Here is an 18,346-nt window from a genome sequence, read left to right on the forward strand (position 1 = left end):
TGATCTTTATAAGTAATAGCTTACTGACTGTACTTTACATGTTCAGTTCACATAAATAAACCTTGTCCCTTCAAAAAAGAGCGATTTGAATGGTAAAGTTAACTAAGAAAGTGTGGTAAGTCTTGTACCACCCCACATGCACACAAGTTAACCGGTGTTTGCAGGCAAGAGTCTTCCTGGCAGATTTAAGGAAGATAACTACCATAAGGAAGTTCCGTTCGTGGGACCAGATGGCGAGGGGCAGCTTATTTTTGTTTGTATCTCTTGCAGATGTGTTGATATAGCCAGTTTTTCCTTGATTCTAGTCATAAAATGGGCTGGTATTCGTGGAGTGGATATTACGAATCTGGACTTTGTTTTTTTTTGCTCTCTAGCTACTTATCTTCGGATATTAGGTGGATTGATAGCTACGATATTGTAGAGCTTATGTATGGATGTAAGTCTTAATATTCCCTGAATTTGGCTGACTAATTTATAACTAAATCTACGTGTTAAGTATGTGTTGGTGTCACTTATACTATCAAGGTATATTCGGCAGCAGAAGCATAGAGTTCAAGCGTCTACGTTTTAAGGGTGGAAGGATGTGCTTCCCATTTTTAGCTGACAAGTTTGCAGAGAATATTATTTTTCTGGTTCTAGTTTGGCATTTGATTTTAAACAAAGTACTGTGAATGACAAAGTGTGATAGAAACTATCTTCAAGGTATTTATAGCAAGTCCAGAGTTTAAGGATTTCATGACACTATTGGTTCAGGTATATATTCAGATTTGTGAAAGTGTCTCTGTTAGGGACATTGAAGGAGCACACCTGACTTTATTCGGGGTTTGGCTTAAAATTGATTCATAATCTATTTTTGTTGTATTTAAGGTATGATTTAGATTTTTCTCCACTTCACCAACAAAATTTTTTGGCTGTGCAACAATAGATAATGTATCGTCTACATAATAAAAGACCTAGTATTTACTGGTATGTGTAAATGTTATACAGAGTAGGTGCCATTACAGTACCCCAAAGGAGACCGTTATTCTACGTTCTTCATCTGGTATTCTTACCATTGAGTGATACGAAAAATCTTCTGTTGTGTAGGCATACGCGGATAATACAAGTGAGTTTATTACCTCAGGGGATATTACATAGATTTTGGAGAAATACCCTATAATTTAAGGTGTCGTAAGCGGCATTTAGATTAACAAATACCACTTCTCATACCTGATATTTTTCGTACTTCTCTTCGCTGTGTTTTGCAAGATTTAGTATTTGTAACGTATATGATTTAACCTGTCATATATAGCCACTTTTTTTTTTAATTTGAGTTTTTCTTCTATTATCGGTTTATATTAAGGATCATGTGCAGAAGTATTTTGTATAGCTGACAAAATAAATAGATATATTGGCCGATAGCTTTTGTGGTCGTTGGAGTGTTTGCCAGGTTTAAGCAAGGCAACAACTTTGTCTTGGCTTTGCTTGTCTAAAGACTTTGGATATTAGCCATTGTTGTATTTTTGGTTCAAATTTTAGAGTTAGTTTTGTACTCAGATCCTCAGCCAGAAGCAGTAATATTGTTCATTATATACGTGGATAGCGGATCCAAGCTCAACATCGTTGAAAGGTTCTCTCAGCTAACTGGTTTTATTTTCTCTCATTATAAGTTTTTCTTTGCTTCTTTGCCTGCATTTAATACGAAAATTTTCAGCGATTAGCTTAAAACCAAATAGGATTGGCCATCTATGTGCTTCCTGCATTTTGTTAAGCGCATATGTAAAGTGGAGTGTCTTTATCTCTAGATATACTCTTAATATTTATACACATAATTAGAATAGTTAGAGATAAAAAATATTCTGGCTTAAAAACCTAAGGGAATGGTTTGAAAGCAGTAGTGCAGAACTTTTTAGAGCGGCAGTCAACAGAGTCCGTATAGCCATGGTGATTTCCAACCTTCGATAGAAGATGGAACTTAAAGAAGAAGGTGGAAAAAAGCATAAACTATCTACGTAATAAATCCCATTAACCTGTTAGTAACGGATAACCAGATATATTTAAAAAGATTAAGTGCCTTTCTTTTTATTTTGGATTTTGAATTTTGTATAACTAGAGCAAGCGACTAATTTTTGTGTATTAGTTTTGCATCAGTAGACCAAGCGCCTCTTGCGAGCGTTTTAATGATTGTAAATCGAATATTTGGCAACATATGTACATAAACGTTGTTAACAATGGTGACGTTGGCAACTTGTTGAGGCGTTTAGGTTAAGAAGTAGTGGCAGTTATTGCTTAAATTTTTCTATAATAGTCACATTACAGAAGAGCTAACACAGAAAGAGAATACCTAACAAAAGACATAACACTAAGTAAAATGTATGAATTGTATATTGAAGAAGCAGACAATGACCTTGTTAAATTTTCGTTTTACAAAAAAATGTTTTTAACACGATTTAATCTTCAAAGAAAAAAGTTGAAAAAAGTTACTTGTAGTAGATGTGATTGTTTCGAATTAGAAATTAAAAATTGCGCAGATAACGAACAATTAAGCAAGTTAATATCTAACCAATATCTAGCAACTAGTAACCATCTAGCAACTAGTAACCATCTAGTAACCAATATCTAGCATAAGATATGCAGATGACACTGTCCTACTGGCTGATACAGACACAAACTTACAGAGGGTTATAGACCACCTTAAGGATGCTTGTCGAGAGTTTGGAATGAAGATCAACGAAAAAAAAAACAAAAGTAATGGTGATCCAAAGAAAACAGAATATCCCCTTACCTATAAAAATAAATGGGAATATTTTAGAACAGGTAAACCAATACAAATACCTTGGCTGTTGGATTAATTGCAAGCTGGACCCAGAACAAGAAATTAAAGCGAGAATTGCTCAAGCTAGGGATAGTTTCTTTAAGATGCGCGTTCTATTCTGCGATACACATATAAATATTAAATTGAGATTAAAACTTGTAAAATGTTTTATCTGGTCTGTTCTTCTCTACGGAGTCGAAACATGGACTTTAAAAATAAAGAGCCTGAATAGAATCGAGGCATTTGAAATGTGGGTGTACCGTAGAATTTTAAAAATTCCTTGGACAGCACGAAAAACAAATGAAGAAGTACTAGCTAGACTGAATTTAGAAAAAGAACTATTGAGAACAGTCAAAAGAAGAAAAACCAGTTATTTAGGGCATTTGTTGCGCAACGAGAAATACTACATCCCTCAGTTGATAATAAAAGGCAAAATAGAAGGAAAGCGAGGAATTGGAAGAAAAAAATTGTCCTGGTTACGTAATATCAGAAACTGGACAGGACTTGGATTTGAGGAACTCTTAAGAACAGCTGAAGATAGACAAACGTTTGCCACCATAACCGCTAACCTCCATTGATGGAGACGGCACTTGAAGAAGAAGCAAGTTAAAAACAGAAAAAATGTGCACTTAGAAGAAGCTGAAAATGCACAATTTAGAAGAAAGCTAGACATGAAGATAAGCAACTATCAACCAGAAGTGGAAACCTTTTATTTTGATTTAAAGAAAAACTCTTCCCCTTCCGAGAATTCTAATAAATATTGTATATTATAAGCCTCAATTATGTATTTACAGTCTTGGTATCCATAGCGCCAAGGATAACAAAGGTCATTCTTATATTTGGATAGAAGGTGAAGCTGGTCGGGGAGCCCAGGACGTAGGCATTTGTCTTAAGAAACATATTGAAGAAAATGTTACTTCTGCAAGACATGTAATTTTGTGGTCAGACTCTTGTGGCGGCCAAAACCGCAACATCAAAATAGTTTTGATTCTGAAAACGATTTTGGAAACTCATCCTACCATTGAAAAAATTACATTACGCTATTTCCTTCCTAGTCATAGCTTTTACCCAATGGTAGTGATTTTGGAGATTTTGAAAATGCCCTAAAATTTCAACAACGTTTATATATCGTTGATGATTAAATAAACGTGATGAAAAAATCCCGTAAAAAGAAACCACTAGTAGTTCACAGAATGAAAAAAGAAGAATTCGTTGGAACAAAGAAGTTAGAAACTATGATTACAAACCGTAAGTCAGACATAGAAAACAGTAAGGCTGGTTTAAAACAAGAGAAATTTAAATAAGAAAGGATATACCACTGATTATTTTTATGAAAACTTAACACTAGTGAAGTTGAAGTAAATCTTTACAAGGATTTTTAAAAAGGACGGCCTGTTGCAATGCAATCCGTAAGTAATCACTTGATTCCTCTTTGGCCCACAGGCAAGCCACTTTTTGTGCCCAAGCTTAACGACAATCTTTAACGCACCTAATACCAAATGATGCAAAACCTTTGTATTGCTCTCTTTTCAGAAACAATACAATAGAAGACGACATTAAAAGATTTTATATTTTTGATTAATTTCTTAAGTAATATAAAATATTCAAAAACAACGCCTATTTTTGTCATACCCAAAAAGAAATAATAGCTTGTGGCCTACCAATAATTCACTAAAAGTGATATTTTAGTTACTCATCACTAGACCAAACGACCTCCATGTCGCTTGGTCTACTGATGTATAACACAATTACACAATGTGGCGAAAATCGTAAGTCGACCAAAAGACTTTTTTTTTGTTTTTCTTTAATATTGGACAAGTTACTATTTCGCACTTATAAGAAACATAAAAAACTGTATTCGAAAACAAAAAATTACGACAATTGTAACATAATAGTGAATTTTAATAGAGTGAAAACTTTAAAGTCAAATATCTCAAAATCATATTTTGGCACTTGGTCAAGTGATGAATTACGCCGTCCATATAAAATTACGAGACAATATTCATATGCTGTGGACAAATCGTCATAATTGCGTTATATTGATATGTATACGACAATCAGCTGTAAAAGTCATTGCCTTATTTTTGCCGTATCATATTTTAGCATAGTCTTCTGATTTATTTTGTAGTATGTTAACTAAACTGGTTTAGTTTGCGTGAAATGAATCCACAATTCGTCTAATAATATTATGTTTTTAAAACAGTTGTGTTTTTATGCTCATCCGTTCACTTTTTGTAAAGCAGTCTGTGTAAATATTAGGGATTTACTTATATAATCCTTTTGTATATATAATTTGTTTATTGATTTTACTTTTTAGATAAAGTTTCATAATTATAGTCCTCTTGCTTTTATTATCTATGGTAATACATATACATACCCAATTCGAAAGTGAGAAAACCAGCGGTTTCTAGATTAAACATAGACATTCTTCTCTCTATCTCCCTCTATGTTATATAAAGATCATCGTCATCGCATAGTCAAAACACAGCAAGATTCTATTGCCTTTTCTTCTTTTTGTCTCCTCATTTCTGTTGTAAACTCAGCCACGTAAATGACGTTTTAAAAATTTGTCAATATTTCTGAGGTGCCTTTCCTGGGATAATTTTTTTAAGCCTAGTTCGTTTGATTACAAGTAATTGATTTGATAGCTTCCAACAGAGAAGTATTGATTGTAGGTAGAATAGCAAGTGTTGATAAATATGATGGGTCGGTAGGTAGTCTCATTATTCCTAAATCTGATCATATGTTACCTCCACCCTTCATTTGTAGACATCGTCTCGTGGCATTCTCCCAATTTAACTTGGTAATAGAAGATATATATATATATATATATATATATATATATAGAAGAAGAACACATACTGAATAAAGAAAGCTCTTATAACGATATTGTTTAGGAAAATAAATTGCTTAAGGTAGATCGGACACATGCATAGACGCCAAGATGTCAAACTTGTAAAACTGGTATGGAAGGAAGTTAGCACAGAAGAATGCCACTTGGGCGTCTCAGTATGCAATGAAGAGAAAACATCCAATCATATCTCAAAAAATTAACATCGTGAAGGTTCTTCTTTGAACCCCATAACAAATGGCTAATCTTTTACTTTTCATTAAAAATTTAAATTTTAATAAGCCACGTAAATAACGTTTTAAAAATTTATGTCAATATTTCTGAAGTGCCTTTCCTGGGATAACTTTTTTTATTCTGGTTTGTTTGATTACATGTAATTGATTTGATAGTCCCCAACAGATGAGTATTGACTATAGGTAGGATAGCAGGTAGTTGAACAGGCATGTTTTGATAAATATGATGGGTCGGTAGATAGTCTCATGATTCCTAAATCTGACCTCATGTTACCTTCCCCCTTCATTTGTGGAAGTCCTAAGGACATTTTTTCTCTTGGGGCATCCTCCCAATTTAACTTGGCAATGCAGTTATTATAAAGCCTTTGGATATAGCCAGCGCAACTTTAGCATTGAGATTTAGCTTCTTGTACGACGTTGCTGTCTTTATATACGTGTTTGACCTTGGCATTATTTCCGTTCGTTAATGGTTAGTACGCGGACCTTTGTAAGTCGGAAAATACTTCTGATGGCTTTTCTAGCAATCCCGATCTAATTAATACCTGAGTTTCACGTACATTGTTTTGTCAGCGTTCTCGTCACATATCCACACATTAGCACTGGTTTAATCACTGTTTTATATATCCTGATTTAAGAGAGTCGTATTAGACTTCTGAATTTAAAAGTATTATAAGAGTTATGTATACATCAGTTAGCTACCTGAATATTCCCTTTTATTTCTTATGTTACAAAGTTATCTACGATATCTAAAACGTTTCAATCCTTTAAAATTATATGGGTTTATTGCTACATTATGCCCTTCTCTACGTCATCTCTTTTGTATGTTAAAGAACATGTATATGCTTTATTACTGACTATTAGACCGTTTTTTCGCTAATATCATTATTTTATAGCATCCCATTATTTAATTTATGGATTAAATCCGGATAGCAAATTGATATTCTTCACTTATGACATTCTGCAATTATTGTTGGATAGCCCAAAATTGACGAAGTAAGTCTAAAACGTTAATCACAAAAAACTTATCGGTAAAATTATATTAAGGATTATGTGCAGAAGTATTTTATATAGCTGACAAATAAATATATTGACCGATAGCTTTTGTGGTCGTTGGAGTTTTTGCAGGTTTAAGCAAGGTAACAACTTTGTCTTTGCTTTGCTTGTCTGCAGACTTTGGATATCAGTAATTGTTGTGTTTTTGGTACAAATTTTATAAGCTTTGTGCTCAAATCTTCAGTCAGTAACCGTAATATTGTTCATTATATAGGTAGATAGTGGATCCAAGCTCAACATAGTTGAAAGGTTCCCTCAGCTGACTGGTTTTGTCCTCTCTTATTTAAGTTTTTCTTTACTTATTTGCCAGCAGAGATAGCACTTTTACATTTATTATGTGTTTTTCAGGAATCATATTAATACCAAATACCCTAGGTTTGGCCCTCTATATGTTTCCTGCACTAGAAATACGTCACATTTGTGCTAAGCACCCTTAATATTTATAGACTTAATTAGAATAGTTGGTCCTAAAAAGGGCCGATTTGACAAAAATCATATTGAACGGGTGATTAGCCGATTAATTTTTTGTTCATTACCCAGGGTACGTCAGATTGCGGTGGTCTTATTAGTACTTAAATTTTCGTAAAGGCTTCTCTTTTGAACTCCATAATAAATGGCTAATCTTTAACTTTTCATTAAAAATTTAAATTTTACATACTGTTACTTTTCGACGATATTTCGAATCAGATATGTATAGTAATCACCGTACTTAATATAGAGTCTCTTTGTGAAAAGTAAGTGAGTTTATCATATCGGTGACAACTCATATATGGATAATAAGGACATAAACGGGTAAAATAAGTGTACAAAATTTCAAATAAATATATCGACGGTATTGCTTAGAAGATGGGTTTATCCCAGAAATCAAAGGTTACAGGTATATTAAAGGTTCTGTTTACGTATTTTCATTACTAAAAAAGTATATTTAAAATAAAAGCCTTAAGGTATTTTTAGATTCTATGGAAATTAGAATTTAGGGAAATCAGCAAATTAAAAAATACCGCCATAATTCTAAATCACCAACTTGAGACAAACAGTTGTCCCCTCTTCAACTTATTCAGTTACAGGCTATAACATGTAAACGCATACCTGTTTTATTGTCAGATAAAATAAATTTCCATCAAGTGACAGTCGAATCCATCACTTACTTAAAGAGTAGGAAAAGACATGCTTATGCTTTAGAGTACGGGTACTTTATTACAAAGTACCCTTTGCTTTTGGCAATTAGTTTCTCACTTTCTCAGCGATGGATCTCTCTTTCCTCATCAATAATGTTTTCGCTCGATACTGTCTGAATATCTTATTCTACGATATTTAGATTTCACTATATGCTCTACATTTCTTGGCAATACTTCTAATGGGTTTTCTGGTAATACTGATCTAATTAATACCTGAGTTTTACTTACATTGTTTTGTCAGCGTTCTCGTCATGTATCCAGTCAATAGCATTGGTTTAATCACTATTTTATATATCCTTATTTTAGGGATTCGTATTAGACTTCTGGATTTAAAAGTGTTATGAGGGTTATATATACATCAGTTAGTTACCTGAATATTCCATTTTATTTCTTATGTGACAACGTTATCTACGATACCCAAAATGCTGCAATCTTTCAAAATTATATGGGTTTAGTGTTACGTTATGCCCTACTCTACATCCTTTCTTTTGTATGTTAAAGAACATTTATTTGGTTTTCTGATTACTGACTATTAGACCGTTTTTTTGCTGCTTGTAGCATTATTCTATAGCATTCTAATATTTAATTTATGGATTAAAACGGGTAGAAAATAGATATTCTTCACTTTCTCAGAGAAATAATATTCTAACATACAAAATCCTATTAAATTTCCAAAACCTTCCTTGAATATTAAATTCACTTATGAGGGGCAGAAGCAATATCAGTACTATAATAAGGCGTATAGTCCTGGACCGGCTAATCGTTGGATAATAGGAAGCATGAGTGTAGCAGTTTTAATGTTTACCTGACTGCTACCTGGGATCGGGGAGCAGAGATATCAGTACCAAGTTAATGCATATAGGAATTGTAGCTTGAACTTTATTATTATTAAATAGCACTATATTTTCTAGTAAAATCGTCATCACTTTACAGTAAAACAAATTTTCGAACGTTGGTTATGAAAACGTTAAGGACATACCACCGAACTCCCTATGTCAAAAAAACAGAGATTAAAATAGGCGCCAAGAAACTGTGTTATAAAACAGTCGAATAAATACAGATTCTCGATTTAAATATTCAAAAAATTAATGAACAGCTTACTAAAATAGAAATAACGCATATTTAAGATGCAATCCATTAATGGACCAAGGTACAAAGCACTCCTAGCATATGCTTATGACATTGATCCCATATGAAACTCTCTCCCATCCGCAAACGACATCTTTAACAAAGTGAGGAGAGTACCAAAACTGTTTCACTTAAAATCAACAAAATGAAAACCAAATACAAGCGAATCAAGAGAAGAGAGCAATTCAATACATCTAGATAAAATAATAAAGTCAACAACTACAATTTTGAAAGTATGGAATACTTTAAATATCTTAGATCAATAATCACGGTTAATAATAATGTCACTAAAGAAATACAGAGCCTAATTCTTCTAAAATTGTTTAACCTCATTATTATATCACTACAAATTCCGTATAGAATTAGAACATATACTGAATAAAGAAAGCTCCTATAACGATATTATTCAGGAAAATAAATCGCTTAAGGTAGATCGGACACATGCATAGCCGCCAAGATGTCAAACTTGTAAAACTGGTATGGAAGAAACTTAGCACAGAAGAATGCCACTTGGGTGTCTCAGTATACAATAGAGAGAAAACATCCAATCATATCTTAGAAAATTAACATTTCATTGAAGATTCGTGGAAAATCTATCAACTTGGAAAAAAGTTGTAGTTAGCGAAGACTCACCCAGTGTTGTAGCGCTACGTAATAATGACAATAAAGAAAAAAGGGAAACAGTGACAAATAGTTACAAAAATGGACTAATGGAGCACAGCTGCTTCAAAATCCTGATAAGAAATACAATAGATGATTGACGGATTCGAGAAACTTGAGACTTGAGAAAGGCACTCTGCCGAAACAGCTGTAGTGATAAGATACAATTAATTTGGTGTAAGTTTTGAAAACAAAGTTTTTAGTATTTTGTTGTTAAATAAAATGGAATTAACATACGACATTATATACGCTATAATAACTAGACAACTTGTATGATACGGACATATAAGGAGAAAGTTTCATGAAACAATAAACTACCCAATATTCGTTATGAGTGAAATCGATATGAATAAAGAAAATGAGGAAAACTATGGCAAAAGGTAAAAAAAAGTAGTGATTAAAACATGAGAGAGGTACCTTGTGAACAACATGTGCTTAATTAGGAACGAATTGAGATACATAATCAGAAGACGACAAAGGAAAATCTATATAATATATAATAATCTATATAAATGTATACCATTTTTAACAATGCATATTTATAGCTCATTTCCAGAGCCAACGTGCTAATTGTATGTAAAATGAAACTTTTTAAGGTTTTTAATGTTTGTATGAAAGATGAAACCGTATGACACATAACCGTGAAATTTATATACCAACCTATAAATCTCTTTTAAAAGAATACTGACACCTACACATTATCACAATACTACATATCATAATACTAAGAAATTTGTTATTTTAATCTAAGAATAGGCTTTATAATTTACGAGAGATTTAATTTAATGTATTTAAAATTTTACAGGATCCGGTATAGATATATGTATTAGATATTCTTTTAGATTTTTTAGATATATTATTTCTTCAACACTGAAGTTAGTCCAATCTCTGATATTTCTCTGCCAGATTTTGTCTTTCTTCCCAAGACTTTTCTTCCCTCTACTCTTCCTTGCATGATGACGCGTAGAAGAGAGTATTTATCGTTTCGAACTGTAGCCCAGATACAATGTCCAGATAGACAATTCGTCTTAACGCTTCTTCGTTTGAGACTTTTACAGTCCAAGGAATTTTAAGAATACGCCTATATAGCCACATTTCGAATGCCTTTAATTTTTTTACAGATTTGGCTGTCAGGGTCCAAGCTTCTACCCCATATAGCAGTTGCGACCATACATAACATTTGACGATCTCAATCTAATAACCACACTCAATTTCTTATTTGTAAACATTGACTTTTATCTGTTTAGTTTAGTCCTATCTTTTTGCTTTATCTGTTAATGATTTCTATAAGAATTTGTAAATCCTCTATATTTTCTGTCATAATTGGGGTTTAGTCTGCAAATTTTATGTTATTAATGATGCTCACTCCATTCCTTACTTCTTTCCCATAGTGTCTCCTAAAATACCTATTAGTTGACAACACACATCTCTGGCTGACTCCTTTTTGAATTTCTGCTTGATTTGTTTCTCTATCTTTCACCCGCATGACCGCTGTTTGAGTTTAGTAGATTTTTTAGTAAATTAATATCTTGGTATCTAGGTGTATGTATTTTAATGCATGTATGGGCTTACCAGGTTGAACTATGTCAAATACTTTTGAAAATCTATATTAGATATGAATATGTTTTCATTATAATCTCTGCATTTTTGTAATAGTACCTCCATTGCGCATAATTCCTCTTTTGTTCCCAATCCACTTCTAAATCCAAACTATGTGTTGTCCAATTGTTCTTCACATTTTTTATTGACAGACGATTTAATGTTGTTATTAATCGGATGACATTTGTGACTTTTATTAAATTTTGATAATCGTTACAAATCAAGTCTTTTAGTGACATATTATTCTTTTAATTTTTACTTCTCATTTAATGTCTATCTTTTGTTAGTTATTTTTAGAGTAAATATATGATGACTGACATTATTTCCAATTGATTCTTTTGTTTCAGTTATTGCTCTAGCCTAATTTGACATTTTCTTTCTTCAAATCATCAAATTTCCATGGTTTGTTTATATTTCGTTATAGTAAAATTCATATTTTCCACTAAGCCTAACATAAGCAGCAGCAGTGTCATCAAACCGAAATAATCCAGTTGTGCATAACGTTTTTGCTGATCGATTTACAAATAAATTTTAACAAACACATCAAATTGATCATCCTTTTTACTTTCGTATACGATCATACTTATCCAAATTAAATTTTCAATTTTCAAAAACTTATGATACCTCCTCAATCCACAACCCTGCGCCATGGACAATATCTGTTCCGGCTATCGACATCAAACAAACCTAAGAAATCAGAGATATCGTCAACCGTCATTAAACAAAAGTTTCGTACACTATTAAACAGATATGGCAATACCTACAGCGTATACACCGATGCATCAAAAAATGAAGACAGAGTTGGAGCAGCAATTTATTCGGAAGACATCTCAGTTAGTTTCCAATTGTCGTCAATTACAACCATCTTTTCGGCTGAATTATTTGCAATTCTAAAAGCACTATCGTTAATACAAAACAAAAACCAAGAAATATGTATAATAATTACAGATTCTCTAAATTCATTTTCCTCACTGACTCAATTATACTGTGACAATCCCCTTCTACTTCTTAGTAAAAAAGAACATAAAAACATTTCAAATAAGAAAATATAAGTTCATTTTTTATGGGTACCTTCTCATGTCAGAATTGAAGGTAACGAAGTTGTAGATAAACTAGCTAAAAACGCACCAACTAACCTAATGTCCGAAGAAAGTAACATATTGGTACAAAACGATTTAAACTATAAACTTATACTACAAAAAATAATTCAAAAATGGCAACAAACTTGAAACAACACTCCATCAAGGCTATATGAAGTCAACAAACATCCACATCTTTGGAAACCAAAAATAAAAGACAGAAGAGAGCATGTGATATTTACCCGTCTCCGTATCGGCCATACACGATTTACTCATGGCTATTTACTACAGCGCAAAAATAAACCAGTTTGTGAAGTGTGCAACCGTGTTCTAACGTTAAAACATTTTTTAATACAGTGTCCTAAATATAACAGTGAACGAAATATAGCATACCCAACTGCCCTAGAAGAAAATACAGATACAAAAAGAATAATTTCTTATCTTAAAGACTGTCAACTTCTTCATAAGATTTAAAACATACATTGTCATACACATACATATTATTATTATTAATTGTGAACTAATGTATATACACTATTTGTATCAACTGTAACATTAATCTAAATACGCTAATGCCTCTGCGTGGTAGATGCGTTTAAAAAAAAGGTATTTATATTAGACTATAGATTATATTAGATTTATATTAGATTAGATATTCAGTTTTGTGAAAGCGCCTGTCTTAGACAAATTGAAGGAGCGCTCCTAAGGTTTTTCGGGGTTTGGCTTAAAATTAATTCGTAGTTCATTTTATTATATTTAAGGCAATCATTTAGATTTTTTTTCACTTCAGCAACAAAAGTTTTGGTTGTGCAATGTATCGTCTACATGAAAGTCCTAGTATCTACTGTTATCGGTTAATCATTTGTGTAAATGTAATACAGTGTAGGTGCCCCAAGCGAGACCATTCATCTGCGTTCTTCATCTTACCATTGAATGATACGAAAAATCTTCTATTCTGTAGATATACGCGGATAAAACAAGTAATGTTTTTATCCAAGGCGATGTCATGCAGCTTTGGAGAAATGTTCTCTTATTTAATATGTCGTAAGTGGCATTTAGATTGACAAATACCACCCCTGATACCCGATATCTTTCGTACTCGTTGTTGCTCTTTGCAAAAACGGGTACGTTATTACGTACGTTAATAAGTATTATGAATAAAAATAAATAAGCAAGAAGAATATAAGTGATCTATATTTAAACTAAGTGACAGAAAAAAGAATATTATATATACATTTACTTCTAAATTAAAAATTAAATTTTGATATGCCTGACAACGAAAGATACAAAAACACAATTATATAAAGATGAAAATAATAATAGCTTGTACAAGCGACAAAGCATTTAAAACAATAAGACCGAACATATTATATGTAATTGTAATAGATATGTTGCCGAGAATCAAGATACCCTAAGGAACCCAAATATTTCTTCTTTTAGTATCTGCCATAAGTGTATCCATGTGTTTATGTGTATCTAAAATATAGTATATAGGATATTGAATTCCCTACATTTAAAAATCGAAATATTGAAATTAGACGGTAAAAAATTGGAATTTTAAGAATGATTTATAAATTGTTATAATTTAAATTTTACTACTCCATAAAACAAATATTTTATACGTCATAAACTGTAGTAATCGAAACATCAGAACGTTCATTTATATAATAAATATTTCAGTGCCAACGCATTTTAAAAAAAAAACTAATAAATAAAAATGAACTCTTGCCTTTTCGAAGTTTATAATAGGCACTACTTAAGTTTAAAAATAATTAAAGCAAGTAATATAAATTACCACTCTAAAATATTTAACTGCATTAACCAAGTATTTGTGAAATTTCTCGATGACTAAATTGATTGATATTTAAATAAATTTGAAGTTCCAAAATGTACCTGCTGTAAAATTTGAAAGTCTACGACTAATCAAATTATCGGCAACATCGCAAGAGTTTAGTTGTGTACGCGAAGGTATACATACGGATCCCAAAAGTGTTTTAACCTATTACAGAGTTCACTTAATCCTACGTGTTGCTCGGAGTCTACATAAAGCGCTACGCAGATAATAATATACACGGTGTATATTCTACTGGAGTTAGTATAATACCGTTTTAGAACGGAGCTTACATTAACCGCTAGATGTATATATATATATATATATATATATATATATATATATATATATATATATATATATATATATATATATGATGATAATGAACAGAGATTAATCACATTCGCAATTGAAAACAGGATGAAGATAATGAGTACCCATTTTAGGAGAAAAAATATATATAAAGGAACGTGGAAAATTCCGGGGTCAAATGAAACTAATCAAATAGACCACCTCTTAATACAAGAGAAGTTTGCGAATTTAATAACAAATGTGAAAACGTGCAGAGGGGCTGACGTAGACTCAGATCATTTTTTGGTTAGAATTAATATGAGAGAAGCAATAATTAAAAAGCATAAACGGAAAAAGAAAGTGCAACGTAAATTTAACTTTGAAAAACTGCGAAAATTTGAGGTAGAGCAGGACTATCAAAAGGATATAGAAGAAACCTACGCCAAACAAGATAGTACTACTGTGAGTAACATACAACAAAAGTTCTTGAAAATGACAAACACTATAAAGGAAGCTACGTCGAAGAACATACCAAGAACAAAAGATTTAGAAAAAACCACTGGTTCAATGACATGCAGAACAGAGTTAAAAAAAAAGATCAGATTTGAGATTAAAAAGTTTACGTTCGCAAAAACAAGACGACCTAGAAAGGTATGCCGTACAACGAAAAAAAGTAAAGAGAATCCTAAGGGAGCGGAAACTAAAGTATATGGATAATAAAATTAAGCGCATTGAAGAAAATTACAAGAAAAATTAAATAAAAAATTTGTATAAAGAAGTAAAATACATTAAAACTGGGTACCAGGGAAGAACGATGAATGTAAAAGATAAGCAAGGAAACCTGATAGTGGATGAAGACCAAATATGTGAAAGGTGGAAAGAATATTTCGAAGAGATAATAAATGAAAAAAAAAACCGAATATATATATATATATATATATATAATAAATGAAGAAGTGACTACTGAAGAAAATTGTTATGTTCCTAGACCTCAAATAGTAATAGAAGAAATACCAAAGCCCACAAGAGAAGAAATTGAAGAAATAATAAAAGATATGAAATACCAAAAAAGTCCTGGGGAGAGCGGCATTATGGCAGAGAACATAAAATATGGAGGAGAGGTCTTAATAAACAAACTTGGTAAGCTAATACTAGAAGTATGGAATGCCGAAGAAATGCCTCAAGAATGGAATAAGTCGATTATAATTCCTATACACAAAAAGGGAGATAGAACTGAATGCGCAAACTGTAGAGGAATATCCTTATTAGAAGTAATGTATAAAGTACTCGCCATACTAATTAAAAAACAATTAGAAATATATATAGAGAAGAATCTAGGAGAATACCAGGGAGGATTTCGGAAGGGAAGATCAACAACTGATCAAATTTTTATGCTAAAACAAATCCTGATCAATTGCTATGAATACAACATTTCAGCACAAGTACTTTTCATTGATTACAAAGCTGCCTACGATACAATAGACAGAAACAAATTAATAAAAACACTAAAAGAATTCCAAGTGCCGGAAAAAATAATAAGATTGGTAAAAATGACAATTAGACAAACCATTTGTGCTGTGAGATGCAACGGTACAGTCTCAGAAGAATTCGAAGTGAAAAAAGGTGTTCGCCAAGGAGACCCGTTGTCTACATTGATATTCAACATATTTCTAGAAAAAATTGTAAGGATTAGTGGGATAAACAGTTCCGGAACTATTTTATACAAGGAGCACCAATGCTTATCATACACTGATGATGTGGTTCTCATTTCAAGAAATGGAAAAGAACTATCAAATATAACAAAAAGACTGATTCGGGAAAGCTCTAAAATGGGACTGAAAGTTATTATTAATAAATCGAAATACATGGAGATCTCGAGCAAAAAAGGAATAAGCACCAGGGGATCCTTTAAATTGGAGGTGGAGAATGGATCAGTTGTAGAATTCGAGAAGGTGGATGAATATATGTACTTAGGTACTCTTATTGATCAGACATGTAACGAAGAAACTGAAATCAACCTGATATTGACCAAGAGCAACAGGTGTGCTGGAGCCATGAGCAAAATAATTAAGGCCAAAGATATATCTCGTAATACAAAAATAAGAGTATACAAAACTATAATTAGACCCACAATGCTATACGCTGCCGAGACATGGACTATGAACAAAACCGTACAGAACACATTGGAAGCATGGGAAAGAAAGATACTTCGCAGAATATTTGGTAGAAAACTAGTAGAGGGAGAATGGAGAAGACGAACTAATGCAGAAGTGTATCATTTGTATGCTAACCCTACAATAAAAAAGTGGTGAAAAAACGTAGACTAGAATGGCTCAGCCATCTAGAAAGAATGCAAGGTAATAGACTAGTCAAGAATATTGCTTGGAGAGTACCTGAGAGCACAAAAAGAGAGGAAGACCAAGAAAGAAATGGAGAGATGTAGTGATAGAAGAATAGAAAACGATGGAAATTATCCATCCAGCAATGGACCTAAAAGGCCTGTTAACGCTGTACATACATATATATATATATATATATATATATATATATATATATATATATATATATATATATATATATATATATATATATATATATATATATATATATATATGTATATATATATATATATATATACATATATTGCGTGTCTTTTATTTATCTGATTACTGCTTATTTGCTCTGATATAATTGATGAATTTTTTGTTGCTGAGTATGCCACCTCACTCTTCCAAATGATTATCATGCATCTTACAAATGATCTTAAATTAACTGTTACGTATAATATTATTACTTAACCTAAAATTAATTACCATAGATATTTTAAACTTATGTATTACATCTTCGTGTAACTCGTCTTAACGTTTACTTGTATGTTCATCTTGGTTCGATATATCTTGTATCTGAATCAACACCATTAAGGGGGTCTTAATTATATCGGTAAATCATTGTGGACAAAGTAGTAGGAAAATTCTGTGTCGAACGAAACAACTTTCCTGACTACATAAGATTGAACATTGGACAGTTCGAATAGTCTAGAAATTATTTCATGTAGCTACCGATTAAAAAAGCATTCCAGCAGGTGACATGCCGATAGCCAAAGTTTGAAAACAAGCTTAGCACATGACGAAAGAAGAAGATGTGTATTTTACAACCACTTTATTAAACATTTTTCTCAATTTATTTAAGTGTCTTTTAAGTTGATCTGCCATAGCTTTGCTTTTCTCCTACTAAGTGTCCAAAATCTTAATTTATAATTAATCATAATTTTGTAAAAGTTGATATTGTTATTGATAAGATAGCATTATTCTTCTGTATTTGTAACGACACCATTTCTATAATATGAGTTTCATGTCACAGGTGCGTGTTTTCTTTATCGTGTCATCGCTGGTATCGTATTTTGCTTCCTGGACCATGCACTTCTTCTGCACCATGTTGTTAGACCTTAAGGTTGGGTAGGGCGGAATATTAGAAAACGTATAGCTGATGTATAGTAAATGATGGTTTGCGGGAGGTGTGATATATTATGTTGTAGAGTGAACAGAAATTGTCGGGACAAAACAAACAGGAGCAGCCGGGAGAAGCCGAGTACAACTAATTACCAAATTTGGAATAAAGCAATCTGATATTAATCATTACAAACCGATCT

General features: G+C 32.2%; 1 protein-coding gene across 1 annotated transcript in view; it reads left to right on the forward strand.

The window, feature by feature from the left end:
* The window catches only part of LOC140433829 (potassium channel subfamily K member 18-like), a 93,726-nt gene that overhangs the window by 25,179 nt on the left and 50,201 nt on the right, over positions 1-18,346 (forward strand). The gene's annotated exons all lie outside the window — the stretch shown is intronic.

Source organism: Diabrotica undecimpunctata, chromosome 2 (assembly GCF_040954645.1).
Source record: "Diabrotica undecimpunctata isolate CICGRU chromosome 2, icDiaUnde3, whole genome shotgun sequence".
Classification (NCBI taxonomy): Eukaryota; Metazoa; Arthropoda; class Insecta; order Coleoptera; family Chrysomelidae; genus Diabrotica; species Diabrotica undecimpunctata.